The 19030-nt window shown below is 48.3% G+C and overlaps 1 protein-coding gene and 1 long non-coding RNA gene across 8 annotated transcripts in view; one reads left to right on the top strand and one right to left on the bottom strand.

The window, feature by feature from the left end:
• Positions 1-19030, bottom strand: part of SLC39A11 (solute carrier family 39 member 11) — a 427544-nt gene that overhangs the window by 404460 nt on the left and 4054 nt on the right. The window lies entirely within an intron of this gene.
• LOC128774290 (uncharacterized) lies at positions 2253-9601 on the top strand. The gene is made up of 2 exons (XR_008418849.1): positions 2253-3353; positions 4358-9601. It is a non-coding gene; the product is annotated as an uncharacterized LOC128774290 (long non-coding RNA).

Below are 19030 nucleotides of genomic sequence, written 5' to 3'. Positions count from 1 at the left end.
CCAACCCACCTCTGCCCCCTGGGTATTTGCTTTTATTTAATTTCCAGCAAGTTGGATCAGAGTGAGAAAGGCAAAGGAGTTATTTGAGGACCCAGACTATAAATTCATGTGTTTTCTCTCCTTAGATATAATCAAAGAATCATTCATTTACCCAAAAGGACTTAAATGCTTTGGCGGGGGGGGGGGGGGGGGGGGGTCGATTATTGTATTTATCAAGACAAAGCCTGCTTTGTTGTAAGATTGCATTTGTTCCTTCTTAATTTGCTTTGGTCTTTCTTAGGGAGCCATGGAAGGGGAGGGTGGAAGAAATCACCAACATGACAGGCAAATAGTTGACTGGAATTCTCGTGGGGAAACCATTTTATCCTCCCCCACCATGACAATAAATGAATAAGAATAAAACAAGATTACACCTTGATGAGAAACCACGAAATTCTTCTTTTAAAAAAAAGGCAGACAGGGCTTCCTAATGAAAGAAAATGGAAATATAATCTAACAACTCCTTGATTTTTTTTTTTTAAGGAGTTGATACAAAGCTAGGCACTAAGAAAACCACAGGACACACTAAAGACCCAAGGATGCTATTCCTGAAACATAGGCACGGGAGCCAGCCAACCAAAATGTAGCAGGTAGGGGGTGCCTGGGTAGCAGTGGTGGCGGGAGTCCCATCCCTCACAGGTATGCCTGTGCCACCTTCCCCGCCCACCATACACAAATTGAACATCGACCTTCAACGCCACAGACTCTGAGCTGTCCTCAAGCGTGGTCACAGACAGGCACTCCACACCATCGGTGACATTTTTCTGTGCCTGAAATGGTAGATGGGCTCACATACCAAGCAGTAAGAGACGAGATGATGCCCATTTCACTGAGCAAAATTTCCAGGGTATGAAGATATAACACGTGGGTGTTTGTAAGGATGCCATCATCTCTGGGTTTCTGTGAAAGCCTCACTCCCTGAGTGTCTCACATATAGATTTTACCATATTTAAAAAGGAGCCTTCCTCTTCTGGCTCCCTAAGCAAGGCCCATTTGACAGAATGACTAAGAACCCCACCTGTAGCGTTGCTGTTAATGCGCCGCCTTCGTTCTGTCTATATTATTCATGCCACCTCATTCCCGAAAGGACTCACTGCGGCCTAGAAAAATGTGCTCAGTAATATTATGATAGATAAGTAAATCCACGCAAAAACTAAAACAGGCACAATTATAAGATGAGACTATAGAAAAGCCATGACCCAAAAGTGCACGCAGTAAAATCCCACACTCTTACTTAAGGAAAGGTTAGCTATAAGTTCCACTCAGGACTTCTTAGCAGCCACAACTGATAGAAGAGGACTCTTCCTCCTCTTCGCCATAAAAACAAGCAAAGATTTGGAAGGAATGCTTTAAACCCGGCTTTACCAATACTAATAATATGAGACGTTCCCGGGTCTTTGAATAAAGGCTGAGTTTTTACCTAGGGAAGCGATTCCAAGGGACCAAGAATTAGTGGAAATAATTTCAGGGAAGACAGACAACTCTGTAGCACTCAGGCCCCTGCAATCAGACGCTCCCTCCAAGGGGGCTGGGGCCCACAGCAGCCGCCTAAGTCTTGACCCAAAATGCATATCCAGATATATAGTTGGTGCTCATCAGCAGGGCGATCATTCTAAGATTGAAGCTATAATTCTGTCCAAATAAGCAGGCAGGTTGCTACTGGATGAAAAGGAATTCTCCATTTTTCAAAATCTCTCTTTCAAGGATAACTTGCTCTCTGGTGGTTTTCTTTCTTCCAAAAGCGGGAATCAATAGCTGTTTTAATTTAAATGTTAACATAATTTTAATTCCAAAAATGTCAGCTTAGCCTCAGCTCAGCATTTAATTATGAATATAAATCTGCTGGATGCTGGGAGAGAACAAAAAGTAAGGCACTCCAGTGATTTTTAGGGCATCTGATCATTTGGATTATGCAAGCTACTATTTAACCTACCCATTCGCATGGGTAGTTAAGAGCTGGTTAAACTAAGTGGATCTGGTGAGAGAGGTATCAGGAGAGATAACAGGACATTGTGGCCTGTGTTGGACAACGTTAGCTTGTGTTTCAGTAACACGGAGTTGAGGAATAGCGAATATTTCGTGGATTTCGTGCCATAGCTTGGGACAGTCTAGGCGGCCAAGGAGAAGGACAGTGGGTGATGGAAGGACACTGCATTTCCTTCCTTTGTTTTTGGAAGGAGGAGAGGTGGGAGGAGGAGAAGGGGGAGGGGGGAGGAGAAATCATGACTCTTCCTTAGTTGGAACTGCTAGGAAATCCTGAGTGGAACTTGTAGCCGACCTTTCCTTAAGCAATAGCATGGGATTTTTTACTGCACGCACTTTTGGGTAACAGCTTTTCCCTTTCCTATAGCCTCGTCTTAAAACTGTACCTTTTAAAAAAAATTTTTGCATGGATTTATTTATCTACCGCAAATGGCATGCAGAGGAGAAAATGCGGGCTGGTGGGCGGGGCTTCCAGAGCAGGCAGTAAACTGGAGTCTATTTGCTTACACAGATTTAATCTCCAGTGTTGATGGCTGACCCTTTCAGCCCCAGCTGCCCTAGATAGGAGCACCTCGCTGGAAAAGTGGACAGTGTGGTCACTGAGAGAGGTAGGAAGGAAATGACTGTCGAGATACGTGTTGCTAATCAGCTCCAAATGTGACGGTTCAATCAAGACAGCTAAGTTACGATGGAAGGCAGAGATGACTTTGGCCTTGCTGAAGGATGATGGCAAGAGAATCATCAGGTCTCCACAGACGGTTGGGAAGGTGCGATTAGTGTTTCTGGAATGTGTGTCATCATAAAAATCACACAGGCAGCGAGCAAGCCAAGCATTTGAGATTTCTAACAACTTGTAATCAGTCACCTGTCTGATCCCGAGTTTTGCCAGATTCTGAAACACCACATTTCCTATCACAGGTCCGTCCCATCAGAGCAAACCTTCACCTAAGTGGTTGTTCGGCTCCTAATGTGTGAATTTCTTGGAATATCCCCATAGGCAGTGTCTCAAATTCTTCCCTCTAGCAGCTCATCTGGAAAGGAGGCACCAGGGACTGTATTCTACTTATGGCTGAAAAGCTTCTGTGGGTCTGTTACTCCAGTCGGCAGACCGTCAGGGTTGGAAATAGCAACTCCGGGGCAAGTGTTCATGCCTCCTGCCCCCACTGCCCACTCCGCTTCTGTGAACTCAGCAGTGACTGGACACAGGCCGATCGCCTCCGTTTTCTCGTTTCGAGGCCGCGTGCACCAGACTGTGCTACACGACACAGTTCAATATTAACCAAGACTTAACCACGCCGACTAGGATACGATGGATTCTCCCCAGGTTAAAAGTGAGTATAATATTAAATGAAACGCCGTGGCTTGCTCACTGGGTTCAGGGGACAGAGACTGTCCGTGTGAGAACCGATCACGCAGACTCAGCCTCCGGGTGGGTGGAGAAGGGGAGACACTTTTAGCTTTTCGTCCCTCTTCTTTCCTGGCATTCCTGAAGGGACAGAGGAAGGGCAGAAGAAGACCTCTCTGCCAGGAGACTGGTGTCTGGTGAGGAGAGGTGGCTCACTTTGCCCCTTAGCCTGTGAGGACTGGCCAGACATCAAATCGCCCTGTCCTTGTAGGAGAGCCCGTGGAGTGTGACAGAGGCCTGCTCTGAAGTGGCGTCCCATGGCCTCTCCCGCTCCGTTCTTCAGTGACTGGGCCTCCAATTCCTCCAGCAATAGAGCAAGTCCCTTTGAAGGGCAGTCACTAAAGAAGGAAAGGTGGAACCAAATCAGACCGCCTCAGCCCTGCACACAGGAGACACAGTTGTCCTAGGTCCTTATGAAGATTAGATCGCAAAATGGCCGGGAAATTCCTAGTTTCAAAAGAGGAAGACCCACGGTCAGCTCTACCGGACCACCTGTCGACCCGCCACTGGGGACCTCAAAGGTGCAGCAGTGCCATTCCTGGGCCATGCTCCCTCTTCCTCACTGAGGGCTAGTGCCCAGGCAAGGGATTGTGGTCATTACTGAGAGAGCAGACATTTTTCCTCATGGGGTGTTATTTTTTTTTTAATTTTTTAAATGTTTATTAATTTTTGAGTGAGAGAGACACAGCATGAGCAGGGGAGGGGCAGAGAGAGAGGGAGATACAGAATCCGAAGCGGGCTCCAGGGTCTGAGCTGTCAGCACAGAGCCCGACGCGGGGCTGGAACCCACGAACCGTGAGATCATGACCTGAGCCGAAGTCCGATGCTTAACAGACTGAGCCACCCAGGCACCCCGTCATGCGTGTTATTTTTAACAAGAAACCCAATTGTTTCTTGCACAACATAACCAAGGTCTCGTTGTTTTGTCAGCGTTCACTAATGTCCTACTTCTCAGTGCAGAGGGACAGCCTCCTAAGGCTCGCTGAGCTCTGTGCCCTCGGACACACGTACCCCTGTGATGCAGCGCACAGGGCAACACAATGCAGCACACGTGTGTCCCACGCGTGAGGGACACACGCACATGCATGTGAGGCACACCGTGGTGCACGCACACATGCTCACACCCAGTACACCTCCTGGATCTTGTGGGCAAGACTTCCGATGCAGAGATTCTCCGAGGCTTTCAATGGAGGGAGAGAACTGTAATTTGACTAACTCATTGGGAGTCTACAGACATTCACTCATTTTTTTTTTTTTTATGGTGGGGCGGGGGGGGGGGGGGAGGATTGCATATAAGCTAATGTTTCACGCACACAACTCCATGCCAGATCATAGAGTGCAAGCCAGGACCGCCTGCTGTCCCTGCAAATAATGGTCACATCAATTTCAAAAAAAGGTAGAGGAGTTGGCAAAACCACATCCCCACTGGTTAAACAACATAAAGCACATGTCCTGCTAACAGCAATACTCTTGCATAAGAAAAAACATAACCATCTCTGTGCAGAAACATCACTCAAAATGATTTTCAAATGGGTTCTCACGGAGGACAGCATTCTAACACATATTTCTTTCTCCCGTGCTGCTTTTTAAAAATTTTTTTCTCACTGAGGGGTAACCACCATAGTTCCAGATATATAACGTGATGGTTTGATATTTGCATATATTGTGAAATGATCACCACGGGAGTCTACTAAGCATCCATCACTACATGTAGTTACAGAATTTTTTTTTTTTTTTTTGTGATGAGAACTTTCAAAATTCACTCTCAGCAGCTTTCAGATAGGCAATACAGCATTATTAACTATAGTGGCCATGCCGTCCCTTACATCCCCTTGACTTATTTATAATGAAATCTGTATCTTTTGAACCCCTTCATTCATTTCCCCCACCGTCCCCCCCCCCCCCCATCTTCTGCCTCTGGCAACCACCAATCTGTTGTCTGTATCCATGAGCTTGGTTTTGTGTTTTTTGGTCTTATTTTTATTTTTGTGTGTGTATGGTTTTGTTTTTTTTTTAGATTCCACATGTAAGTGAAATCATATAGTATTTATCTTTCTCTGATTTATTCCACTTAGCATAATGCCCTCAAGGCCCACCCATGTTGTTTCCGTTTCTTGGCAACCATAAATAATGCTGCAATGAACATGGGGATACATGTACCTCTTTGAAATCCTGTTTTCATTTCCTTTGGATGGATACTCAGAAGTTAGATGGCTGGATCATAGCTCTATTTTTTTTTTTTTTTTTTGAGAGAGCAAGCAGGGGAGGGCAGACAGAGAGGAAGAGAGAGAATCCCAAGCAGGCTCCGTTCTGTCAGTGCTGAGCCCGATGTGGGGCTCAAACTCATGAACCCTGAGATCATGACCTGAGCCGAAATCAAGAGTCAGACGCTTAACCAACTAAGCCACCCAGGAGCCCTCTATTTTCAATTTTTTCAGGAACCTCCATACTGTTTTCCATAGGGACTGTGCCAATCTACATTTCCTAGCAACAGTGCAGAAGGGTTCTCTTTCCTCCCTAAAACATTCCTTTCTTGGCTTTTGGATAATAGCTATTCTGACAAGTGTGAGGTGATATCTCATTGTGGTTTTGATTTGCATTTCCCCGATGATTTGTGATATTGGGCACCTTTTTGTGTTCCTGCTGGCTCCCTGTATGTCTTCTTTGGAAAAATATTCAGATCCTCTGCCCGTTTTTTTAATCAAAAATTTTTACTGTTATTAAGTTGTAGGAATTCTTTATATATTTTGGATACTAACCCCCTTATCAAATATACGATTGCAAATGTTTCCTCATATTCAGCAGGCTGCCGGAAGTTTCGTTTTGTTGATGGTTTCCTTTGCTCTGCAGAAGTCTTTTAGCTTCACATTGTCCCAATTGTCTATTTTTGCTTTTGTTGCCTTTGCTTTGGGTGTCAACTTCAAAAAATCATTGTCAAGACCAATGTCAAGGAGCTTACTGCCTATGCTCTCTTCCAGGAGTTTTATGGTTTCCGGTCTTACTTTTAGGTCTATAATCCATTTTGAGTTGATTTTTGTGTGTGCTGTAAGAACACACATTCTTTTGCATGTGGCTGTCCAGTTTTCCCAGCACACCATCATGTATTGAAGAGACTGTCCCTCCCCCGTTGTGTACTCTTGGCTCCTTGGTCATAGGTTAAATGACCACACACATGTGGGTTTATCTGTGGGCTCTCTATGCTGGTCCACTGATATACGGGTCTATCTTTATGCTAATACCAGACTGTTTTGATGACTCTAGCTTTGTGCCCCCATGCTTCTTAATAAAAATCAGGTTGAACACTTTGGGGGAAGTGGAGAGGCTTGGCCACCAAGAAAATGCACTGCAGTCTCTTCTTCAGGCATGAACATACCCCCCAAAAAGAGGCTCTCCAATATCAAAGAAGTCTTCCCCTTGTCCATGGTTCCACTCCAGTCCACTCCCGTGGTTTGGGAGATCCACGTCAGCTCCTTCTCTTTACTTGTTAAGTACTGGCCAGTATGTGATGAGAAAGAGAGCTGTGATGCCCACCTGTAATCTAGATGCTTCCGGAGAAAAGACTGGATAAAGACTCACTTTGGCTTCACCTTAAATGCTTTTTAGCAGACTAAAAGTCTCCTAAAACTTCTAAACTCCCAGGTGGATGGGCATGGTAGTATGTGTCGCAAGCTTGCTCTAGGAGGCAACAGATCACAGATGGTTCGCTTTTCCTCTGGGCCTTCACACGACCACCTTTTGCATTCTCCTAGCTCCCAGGGCTTGTCGTATTCTCAGCCACGCAGCACGTGGCCTCTGCTGGGAGCGGTCTTTGCAGCTGAGGGAACCCATCCCTCCTCACCCGTTAAACAGAACGTTTCTAGTCCAACTGAGCAGATACAAAATCCGGTTTGTCATCAGCAACATCATTCTGGGCTGTTGGGTCACTGTGGAAATGGGTGTTTGGGGGATCTGGAATTTCAAGGGCTTCCTTTCTGCCTCCGGGATCAGTGAAGTCAACTCTAATCGTCAGAGAAGAACCAAAGTGGGGCACTGAAGGGGCGGACAGCAAAGCCTATTGTCAGAGTTGGGCTTCACCTTCAAGAATGCCAAGGTCAACCGAGGTCCAGGTACTCTGGTAGCATTAAGAAAGACGTTGGGAGTGGCGGGGGGGGTGCCTTTGATCAGGGAGTCTCACATTTAAAACTTCTAGCTCATCAGAGTTCCTGTTCTTTAGTTTATTTTGTGTGTGCTGTGTTTGTGTGTGTGTGTGTGTGGTTTTTTGTTTTAAGTTCCACATATAAGTGAAATCATATAGTATTTATCTTTGACTTATTTCACTTAGCATAATGCCCTCAAGGTCCACCCATGTTGTTTCCACATCTTGGCGACCATAAATAATGCTGCAATAAACATGGGGTGCAGGTACCTCTTTGAAATCCTGTTTCTTCCATCTATCTTTCAAAACAGTGTTCTCTAATATTTATTGAAATGTATATATATTGAAAAATTTAAAACTGCCTTGAGAATTCCACAATACCCACCTTGTTTTTTTTTTTTAAGTTCATTTACTTATTTGAGAGAGAGAGAGCAGGGGAGGGGCAGAGAGAGAGGGAGAGAGAACCACAAGCAGGCTCTGCACTGTCAGCGTAGAGCCCGAGGCAGGGCTGGAACTCACTACCTGAGCTGAGATCGCTACCTGAGCTGAAGTCAGGTGTTCAACCGACCGAGCCACTCATTCGCCCAATGTCCACCTTTAAACAATAGAAAGACCTTAGTTTTCACAAAATGAGAAAATGAGAACTGACTCTGAAGGAAAGAGTCAGTAGAGGCATTTAATCCTATGGGTGGATGGTACAGAGCCAGGCCTCAATCTTTCCCCATCTCTCCCCTCTTCCGGTCATGGCATGGCCTCAGACGGAAGCGGTCTGCTACACGGCTGAACAGGAGAAAAGAGTTCCTACTTAGCACAACCCGCCAACGAAGGCTGGTTTCCCATCTGTTTGGAGGAGGAAATCAGCCAGCCCAGCCACACAACCAAATGCCATGAGCGGCCTCCACGGTCACCCTATCTGATGATAATACAGGGCAAAGGTAGACAATTCTGCTCTCCCAAATGATGTGAAAGCCTTTTCTCCTGGAAAAAAAAAAAAAAAAATCTCCATTCCAGTTTCCAACAGCCTGAGAACCATCTCAGCAAGAAAAAACAGTCAGTCAATGGTATGGAGTTGACTTTGACAATTGTTCAACAACAGTTTCACATGTATGGTATGTTTCCTAAAGTGTACTTACTCTCTATTTCGTAATCTGTCCGTCACTCACCATTAAACGACAGCAGGTTTTTACAAGCAGCGGATCAATCATTATCAGAGGAGACTGAACACACTTCATACACAGGCACTCACACTGCGTTTCACCCCCTCTGTTCTTCTGAGCGGTGCTGACATCGTTGTTTCCCGAAGGTGGTGGATGTCATGGAATTCGAGCCTTCAGGCCCCCTCCTACCCATCTGTGAGGGCTTAATGGGAGTTTTCTTTCTCCTTCCATGCTCTGGACACAAGGAAACATGGGACATCCAAAAAAGCCTTCGGGAGTCCAACTGCAAAACCCATGTCAGTGACACGGTGTGATGGATGATTTTAATATGACAAGCTTAGGTATGCGAACAAGCTATGTTTATCATTCTTGTGGTACCGTGAATGTGGTTATTCTCGTGAGCGTGTCATTCCTGCATGTCCGGTATCGAGATGAATTTGCTAAAACTGCTTTGGCCTTCAAGTAAGCTCTAACTAACTTTGTGAGTCTGTATGTGTCTCTGTATGTCAGATAAACTTACCTCTGTCTTTGCTGTTCTAATTGATTGTGTATACTGGAAAGCAAGAAGCAAACGTGGCTTTTAATAACTGTATTGCTTTTTTTCTTCGCAAGTGTTCTGTTCTATAAACTACCTTCACATGAAATCATAGTCTCCATGGGCGGGACTCAGACTGAAGTTTGTTCATTAGGCCACCTGTGTGAACTCGCCTCTGCTCCCATCCACCTCTGAAAAAGACGCTACGTGTTCAGGAAAATGGGCCACAGTCCCAGGTCACGAGATAACCTGCACTTTCCATGTTTCCTGAAACGCTGAACTGGAGAGTGTAGAATTTCAGAATTTTTTTTAAAACTCGAAACCCAATGAAAAGCCTACAAAACGTTTTCTAGATGTCTTAGCAATCACTCGGTAGCAAAAGGAAAACAAAATTTAAAACCAGACCACCACGGCCGAGTCCCATTCGGTCCACAGACTGATCCTTAATGACCGGATCTGATGTCTTCGGGATTCTGGCCGAGTTTAAAGAGCATGGCTTAAGTCACGGTAAAGCAGATGGCGAAGGGGGGTGCTCCAAAAATGCCGTAAGGGCACGGCAAGTCTTGCAGATGGCAAAAGTGATTACAGGGAAATAGCGGGTGTTTTAAAATTAGGTCAGAGAACTTTTTGTCACCTTCCCATCGCCTTTTCATTTACTCCACATCAAAACATGATGGATATTTCTAGCTGCTTAAAACAGGGTCTTGACCACAAACCAGACTGCTGAAACCAGAAAAGAAAGCGAGCCAATGTTTGCGGTGTTCATGAGGTACAAGCTCTGTTCTAGGCGCTGTGTATACATCGTCTCATTCAGTTCCCGCAGGAGCTAATCCCCACGAGTACCACCGTTACCCCCACTCGACAGACAAGGAAACTGAGGCACAGCGAACTCGTGGCACCAGGCCAACAAAATATGCGACCTCCAAGCCAGTGCCGGATACCCCCGAGCCCACGCTTCCTTGTCTGCAGGGCAGGGATAACGCCACGGACCGCACAGAGTTGTGCAAGGGACTGAATGAAAGCAAGTATTTTAAATGCTTTATCACATTATCAGGCGCACAGAGGTGCCCAGTACACATTAGGTTTCCCTCACCTTCAATCACAGCAAAAAAAAAAAAAAAAAAAAAAAGACCAGAAACGTTTTGGTTGTTAAACAAATGACCATTTACCAAACTGGCTAATATTAAACTATAGCTTCTAATCCTGCCATTAGTGGAGAGCTTAGCTGGCACTAACAAAGCCGGGCATGTGATGCAAGGTGAAAGCCAGTCCAGGGCAGAAAAGTAAATGCATTATGTGTCTGTCTGATAAGGCACTACACGCTTTCTGTCTACACGGGGTGTTCCTTTCTGGCGAGGGGGATTTCCTGCCAGTGCACTGCAGGCTTGGCAGTCAAGCCTAACTAAACTTTGGTCTCCTTCAGAACGGACCAGGAATATAACTTGTCACCTCCCTAAACAGAGCCTCATATTACTGAAACATTCTAGAAACTTAGCAGGTCACAGCATGTTACAAATGGCTGAGTCGATTCTGTGTTTTCCCTCCAGGGTGAGACCATGGTCCACCTGGGGTCTGGTGCTAACCAGAAGGAGAGGATCACACCATTGATCTGGGGTCTGTAACCATCTGTGTCCAGCTGGAAACGGGTTTTGACGCAAATGTAAGGAATGAGCCGCGTACAGAGAGGCGTGGGCAGTAAGGGAATCAGCCAGGGACAGAGGAGGCGCCGGGACACTAGATACAGGTGGAAGCCTTTACCAGCCCTCAAGCTGAAGGGACAAGGGAGGGGATGCTGTTACCAGAGCCCGGTGAGAGGCACAGCCACGGGGGAAGGTGGGACTCAACGGGAGCTGTAGCTGCACAGGAACTCAGCCAGGGTCAGGGTCAGAGTGGACCCCTTTGATCTCGGCCCGTGGCTGAGCTCCACCAGAGCCACAGGGCAAGAGAGCCAAGGGAGGCAGTCCACAGAGGTCCTCCACGGTGCCCAGAGCAGAGAAGGGCACAGAACGGACGGAATGGCAGGTGGGAGGCATGTGGAGAACCAGCAGCACTCCAGTGTGTGGGGTCCCAGCCCTCTCCAAGCAGCCCACGGTCTACCGGCATAGCTGAAGGGCGTTCGGTAAAACTTCCACCTTAGGCACAGACACAGCTGGGGGGGAGGGGGCCCTGGGGACCCTAGGAGCACTCCCTAATTCCTAAGAGGATAAACTGGATTTCCAGAAAATAACCACTGGATGGCTTCGATGCAGCCAAAGGGGTCCAGGGTCCGAGTTCCATCCACATAGTATTCAAGGTGGCCAACTCCCAAAGGTTTAATTCTGCGTGGGGCACTCGCGTTGCAGAATACAACGTCAAGGTCTCCCTCTGCAAGATACCAAATCGTCCGCACAACTTGCCAAATGCGAACGTCAAGTAGTGTGCTCTTCTGCTCCCCCCACCTACACAGGGTATTCAGTACACTTTAACCACTTGTTTGCATTTGCTCCCCAACTACATTTGCAAGTACCCGAATTTCACATTTCCTCGGGGCTCAAGACCGAGCAACTGTCATCTAATCCAGTCTGGGGCCAAGCAGATGAGAGAACAAGATGGTCAGAATGGACAGGCGTTTTTGTTTTTGTTTCCTAATTCCACAAGGGACGTTCAAAAATGCAAACAGTTCACCTCATAACTTGCGGGGAGAGGGGAGGGCTGGTCAGAAGGTGAATTCCTTCTACGTTTCCGAAATTCGAGGAAATCTGATTATTTTCTTTCTCTTCTTTCTTTCGTAGGAATTCTAAGGTAAGGTGTACTTTGAATATTTATCGATACGTCAGCATACGAATAAATCATTACAAAGTTACATTATTGTCTGTGCACTAAAAACATAGTGAGCGTCTACTATGTTGCCAGACATTATTCTGGAAGCTAGGAATTCAGTGAGATGAAAGGCAGACCAAGTCTCCCCTCCTTATCGCAGCGGAGACACTCAACAAATAAAGGACCGTGAACTCTCAATGTAGTGACAGACGCTCTGATGAAAATACACGGACAGCCAAGAGGATGGTTAAGCACCCAGGCCCCGAAGCCAGTCTGGTTTGCGCCTCAGCTCTGCTAATTCCTAAATGATTGGGGGCAAATTATAGACTCTCCCTCAGCCCCAATTTCCTCCTCAATAAGGTAGACATGAGAACAGGATCCAGTTCAGAGAGTTTTATGAATTTGGAGAATGAAGTAAGGTAGTTCGTTCATATTCAGAGTCCGTAACAGTGGCTGGCATACAGTGAGCCCCTCATAAAGGTTAACCCTTCCCACTTTATTTTTTTTAATTTTTTTAATGTCTGTTTATATTTGAGAGAGAGACACACAGACCACATGATGGGGAGGGGCAGAGTGGGAGACACAGAACCCGAAGCAGGCTCCAGGCTCCAAGCTGTCAGCACAGAGCCCGACGCGGGGCTCGAACTCACGGACCGCGAGATCATGACCTGGGCCGAAGTCGGATGCTGAATGGACTGAGCCACCCAGGTGCCCCTAACTCTTCCTACTTTAGATGAGGGCGGCCCAGGCAGGCTTCTCGGAGGAGGCAACCAGCCTGTGAAGATCTGGTAAAAGAAACGGCCAGAGGGAAGTCCTTAGGGAGGAGTGGGCCCACAGCCTGTTCACAAAACAGAAGGCTGGTGAGGGAGGAATAGAGGGCTGGGACCAGTGAGGCCCGCAGGGACTTGGTGGTCTTTGATGGGAGTTTGCCTTCTGCCCTCCAGGGGCAGAAAGCCACTGGAGGTTTGAAGCAAAGGATGCATTACGATGGACGGGTGGAGGTGAAGGACAGGAATCTATTGTAGATCAGGGATCAGAGAGCCACGATCCACGGACCAGACGTGGCCACTCTGCCTGCTTTTGTAACTGAAGTGCTATTGGAACACTGCCATGCCCACCGATTCACATCTTCTCTATTCCTAACCCTGCTACCGAGGCCTCGTTGAATAGTGATAGAGACCACGGAGCGGGCAAAGCCCACTGACGCTGGCTCTTTCTAGCAAAAGCTCATCGACCCCTATCTTGGAGGAAGAATCCACAGGGCTCGTGAATGGATGGGGTGTGGATGGTGAGAGGAGAGGGTGGAGGATGATTCCGGGTTTCTAGCCCTGGCTGGGCAGTGCCATTTCCTGAGATGGGGGTGCCCTGGAGGAGAGTGTAGGATGGGGGGGCGGGAAGAGAGTTATCAGTGTGGATGTGTTAAGTCTGAGACATCTCTTAGGCAGCCAAGTGGAGATTCTGAGGAGGCAGCGAGGGGTCCTGCAAAAGCTCAGGCTGAAGTCACACACGCAGGCGTCACCTGCAGACACGTGTTCCCTGCCCTCTATTTCCACCACGGGCACAATTTCCACATGACCTGCCACAGTGACCGTCTAACCCTGAGGGCCAGGAGGGGGTCACTTGGTCCGGGAATGCAGGGCAAGAAGGGACCGGTGCTAAGGCTCGAGCCTGGGCCCATCTGACGCCTGAAGTCAAGCACAGGAAGAAGAGCCAGCAAAAATGATGGAGAAGAAGTGCCTCGTGCGGTAGGAGGAAAGGCCCCGGGGCATGTCGCAGAGGCCAAGAGGAAACAGTGTCCACAGGCGGCAGGTCAGCTATGCTGAAAGGCCCAGGAACAGAGAAGCTGCTGGAGCTGGCGAGATGGCCAGGAAGGGCCTTGCACTGGATGGAGCGGGGGACGTGAGAAGCCCTGATGGGTGGAGCGGAGCAGGACAACAGGAGGTGACTGGAGACATCTCCTTCTGACGAGGAGACGAGAAGCAGACGGGGGCTGCAAGAAGGCGTGCAAAGGAGCACGATGCTTACGATGGGAGACACCAGAGGGTATTTTTAAGATCCAGGTTCCCTGCCCGCCCCGCCCCACTATCTGAAAGTGGAGATTCCTACAGAGCCTTTCGTTGGCCGACACGGGGCAGCGCAGGGAAGCAGTTACCACTGATGCTAAAAGTCACCTCTCGTAGTCTTTTCTGATACCTTCGGACACATCTTGCTAATGGACACACAAAACCAGCACAGATAACAGCCTGGACGCTCGCACAGTCCAAAGCTGGGGCGGCCAGCCGGATGCGGGGATGCCGAATGTGGTCCCTGGAAGGGGCTGGACACCCCTGTCCCTGCTCAGGTGCGCTGCCTCTGTAGGGGCCTATTCGCGCTTTCGGCCTGTTTATCATAAAAGTGAAACTCCTCCTCGGGTTTCTTTTGGTTAGTGAAAACGGTATGAAGGGAGGTCTTTCTTAAAAGTGAAGGGGCCTTACACGAACTTTCAAAAAGCAGAGGATGCCCGTCATGGGAAGGATCCTCCTGAGCCATCCAGAACCCTCTCTCCTTATATGGGAGACAGAAGGAGGTGAAGCTTTTGAGAAGTGGGGAGTGAGATCCAGAGGCCAAGTGGAGAGGTCAAGGGAGCAGGAACACTTTGTTCTTCGTAACAAGAGAGAAGGCGGGAGGTCTAAGTTTCTATTCAGGCAGGTTGGTAGATACAGCAGATTTAACATGAGGACATTCGTGTCTGATTACTTTGATTTTCTCAATACGTACAAGAAAGGCTCATCCGCTGTGGAACGGTTGGGGAAGGGAAAAGCCTGTGTATGGGACTTGAAAAGAAGTCTAAGGGGAGCCTGGGTGGCTCAGTCAGTTGAGCGTCTAACTTCAGCTCAGGTCATGATCTCACGGTCTATGGGTTCGAGCCCTGCATCGGGCTCTGGGCTGACAGCTTGGAGCCTGGAGCCTGCTTCAGATTCTCTGTCTCCCTCTCTCTCTGCCCCTCCCCTGCTCTCTCTCTCTCTCTCTCAGAAATAAACATTAAAAATTTTTTTTAAAAAAAGAAAAGTTTGAGCTTGCTACAAAGCCACTGAATTTTTACGTTTATTTGTTTTGAGAGAGAGAAAGAGAGAGAGAGAGAGGGAGTGCATCTGTGAGCAGGGCAGGGGAAGAGAGAGAGGGGGAGAGAGAGACTCCCAAACAGGCTGTGTGCTGTCACCTCGGAGTCTGACCTGGGGCTCAATCTCACGAACTGTGAGATCTTGACCTGCACCGAAATCAAGAGTCAGGCGCTCAACCAACCGAGTCACCCAGTGCCCCTAGAGTCACTGTTAGTCAAATACCTTTTGTCTTCTCTCCAGCATCCAGCACAGGGCTAGTTAACATAGCAGCCACTCAGGGCGCCTGAGTGGCTCAGTCGGTTGAGTGTCCAACTCTTGATTTTGGCTCAGGTCGTGATCCCAGGGTCGTGAGACTGAGCCCCTTGACAGGCTCTTCACTGAGCGCGGAGACTGCTTGGGATTCTCTCGCTCTCTCCCTCTGCCCCTCTCCCCTACTCATGCTCTCTCTATAAATAAATAAGTGAACAAACAAGCAAACAAACAACACAGTAATTACTCAATTACACGCCAATCAAGGACATAACATTTGGAGCATGAACTCTGCATCGCCTATCACCATGTTTTAATCAAGGTACTGAGAACGTGTGCACCCCGGACGTCCAGGCTCCTTTCGTCAGGTGTGATAGCCTGCCTGGCTATTTGTTGAAGGCGGAGTCTCCAGAATCTGCAAACAGTTGAGTCAAACAACCAACCCTTCCACCGCAAACGTCAGCTCTAGCAGACACAGCTATAAAGATAAACACAGCTATAAAGATAAGCCGGCGGGACGACTGCATTAGGCTCTCTCCATCCGACTGGCATCTCAGCCCAGAACAAACACCAAACGTCTGAATCCCACCAGGGTTCAGGTGTGGAATCCAGCCTTCCTTCCAAGCCCCTGACATTCCTTTTATCAACACGGTGTGTCCTTCGCCGGATCAAATCCTCCTAGCTTTTCTCCCCTCTCTGTTAATCTGCTGAGGGTGCCTCTCCTTTTTTCCTTCTCCTTTTCCATCTCTTCTCGCTCAGCCAGAATTAAGCTCACTTTCATGTTCCCACGTAAGCTTCCATCTTCTACCTGTTCTTTCTCCTCCGGGGGTGCCCGGCCCGCATCCCACCCCAACTCTTGGGACAGGATGCCCTCTCTCTGACACCATCATAGCGGGACAGTATCCTGCAGGTTCACCCTTCAGGCTGAACACTGACATGCCCGACACACGGCCACCCAGCACCGTTCATCAAAGGAGAGGTCCTGAAACAAGTCGGTGAGGTGGGTGTGGGATGAGTGAGAACCGTCTTAGGCAATTGATGGTAGAAGGTCCTTTTGCCTTTTCCAATGCATTCAGTGAGCAGATACTTTGTGATTCTGTGACACTGTGCATGGCACTATTCATTCATCTTGCAAATATTTATTCAATTGTTTAGCCCGGGAGCCAAGGTCTCTGGGCCCCTTTCCTGGATGCTAGACCACATGTGGCATCAGGGAAGGAGACCAGTTAAGAACCCTACAATTTAAACATGATGCTGCCTTGCTTTCCATATTTCTATTAAAAAGTAAGGATCGGGGTGCCTGGGTGGCTCAGTCGGTTGAGCGTCCGACTTCACCTCAGGTCATGACCTCACCGCTTGTGAGTTTGAGCCCTGCTTCGGGCTCTGTGCTGACAGCTCGGAGCCTGGAGCCTGCTTCGGATTCTGTGTCTCCCTCTCTCCCTGCCCCTCCTCTGCTCACACTCTGTCTCTCTCTCTCTCAAGAATAAATAAAACATTTAAAAAAATCAAAAACAAAAAAGTAAGGATCGGGGTGCCTGGGTGGCTCAGTCGGTTAAGCATCTGACTCCTGATTTCAGTTCAGGTCATGATCTTATGGTTCAGGGGATCGAGCGCCGCGTCAGGCTCCTCGCTGACAACACAGACTGCCTAGGATTCTCTCTCCCTCTCTCTCTGCTCCTCCCCCACGTGCGTTCCTTCTCTCTTTCAAAATAAATAAGTAAACATTAAATAGATAAATAAGTAAAAAGTAAGGAGGATCCTGCCCCCTCAACCATCTGAGTGAGACAGGAACACCGACGGGTCCAGAGAAAGCAAACGTATCAGAACGTGGTCCCAGCTTTGAAAGCGGGCTCTCCGGCACCAACACTTGGCTACCAGGCCTGACCAGCCGCCTGCCGCCTGCCCCCACATCACCGGAGAAGCACTCCAGCTCGAGTCCCAAACTGCCAGACAATGGCAGAGACCCACCTCCGGGCAACAGACAGGAAGCAGTGTGGGCGCCCTCTGAATGTCGCTCAGAGTGGTTTGACCCATCTGTCTCTTGATGTTCTAAAATTTTCTTTGAAGCTAATAATGTGACAAAGTAGGGAGATCAAGGACTTTCGAGTCAGGCTGCCAGGGACATATAGACAGGCTGCGTAATCTCAGGCAGGTTACTTGGGTTCTGCCGAAGCTGGCTTTATCTATCAAATGGGTGGAAAGCCACCAATGCTGTAGGGTTATTGTTGGGATTAGAGATCACATATGCAAAGTGTCTGGATGGTGCTCAAAATCACAGCTCTCGTAACTAGCAGAATGCTGGGGTTTGAACTCAGAGACCCAGGGTGATCTAAATGTAATCTCTTGAATGGGAACACTGGATGTTTCCTGCCCCTAAAGATTTAAGCTGAAAAGAAGAAAATGACACCAACACACCCCTGCCCTCCCACACACACACACACACACACACACACACACACACTTCCCTAACCAAAACAAAATGATGGCACGAAAAGTCAGAAGTGCCCTTTGCTCATGTACCTCCTTGAGCAAAACAAAAGAGACCAGTTTTTCATCTCCGCCCCTGTGTGCCCAGCATTTGCCTTGTTCAGCTGCTGAAGCTGAGCTCTTGGCCCCCATCCTGATTTTGAGAAGGCAAGATGGTAAAAGAAAAAAAAAAAAAAAGGCAGAAGATGAAGGGGAGGGGGGACCTTGACATAGAGGGGAAAGGAAAAGGAACCAAAGAGGGTAAAGAGTCAAGGACACATTACCTCCAGCCCTGGGAGTGTTTCTAGTGCCCAGTTTCCAGAGCACGAATGTTCAGGAACAGCCTGTCAGGCGCTCAGCTCTGCAGGCAGAAGAGCAACAGTGGCATCTTCAGGACGGCCAGATGAACTTGGCTGGGGAAGCAGAGGGTAACCTGCTTTCACAACACGCTCCGCAGTGGAGACTTCTGCGGCCAGCTGGCCTTTCCTCTACTTGAGATGGCAGGTGTATGCCCAAAGAAACCCCCAGGTCCCCCACCATAACCGATGCCTCAACACGCCTCCCCCTTGCTGTTAGAGAGACATCAGCCACACTCTTACTGAGCTGGAAACTCAGAACGGTATGTCAGTCAGGGTCTCTAGGGCAAGCGACCAAAAGTGGTTTTGATTTTTCAAAGCCATCAAATTTATCAGTAAGATACTGGACAGCCCATACAACCTCCGGGAAAGCTGGAGAATCAGGCTCAGGGGACAGACAGGAATAAAGAGAAGCGAGAACATTCAGAACCCAATCAAAGCATATGTCTAGGCAATCAATTCAGATGAGGGGCCTCACTGGGGTCGCCCACTGCTGCCAACAGGACCAGTGCTACATGGGCAGCTGGGAGCCCCAGCTGGATTCAATGCCCCTGCTGCCCCTGGAGAGTGGATGTTGCCAAGAGGTACCTTCACAGCCCCCAGAATGAAATCTCCAGTGCCCCTGATGCCTCTTGACATCAGTGGCTCTCCATTTAAAGTCCCCAGTAGTTAGTTGTCTGACGAGCCAATCCCAGGCCCACAGGCTTTCACCACAGCTGTAAGGGGTCTCTGGAAAAGATCTTGCCCCACAGAGGTGACTTCCCCCAACACAGAAGACATTGCACCGATGCTGGGCAGCAACGTC

This window comes from Panthera pardus, unplaced genomic scaffold (genome assembly GCF_024362965.1).
Source record: "Panthera pardus isolate Hobbes unplaced genomic scaffold, ASM2436296v1 HiC_scaffold_3, whole genome shotgun sequence".
In the NCBI taxonomy this organism is placed as follows: domain Eukaryota; kingdom Metazoa; phylum Chordata; class Mammalia; order Carnivora; family Felidae; genus Panthera; species Panthera pardus.
Note: the sequence above shows the minus strand (reverse complement) of the source record. Positions and strands in the feature narration are given on the sequence as shown.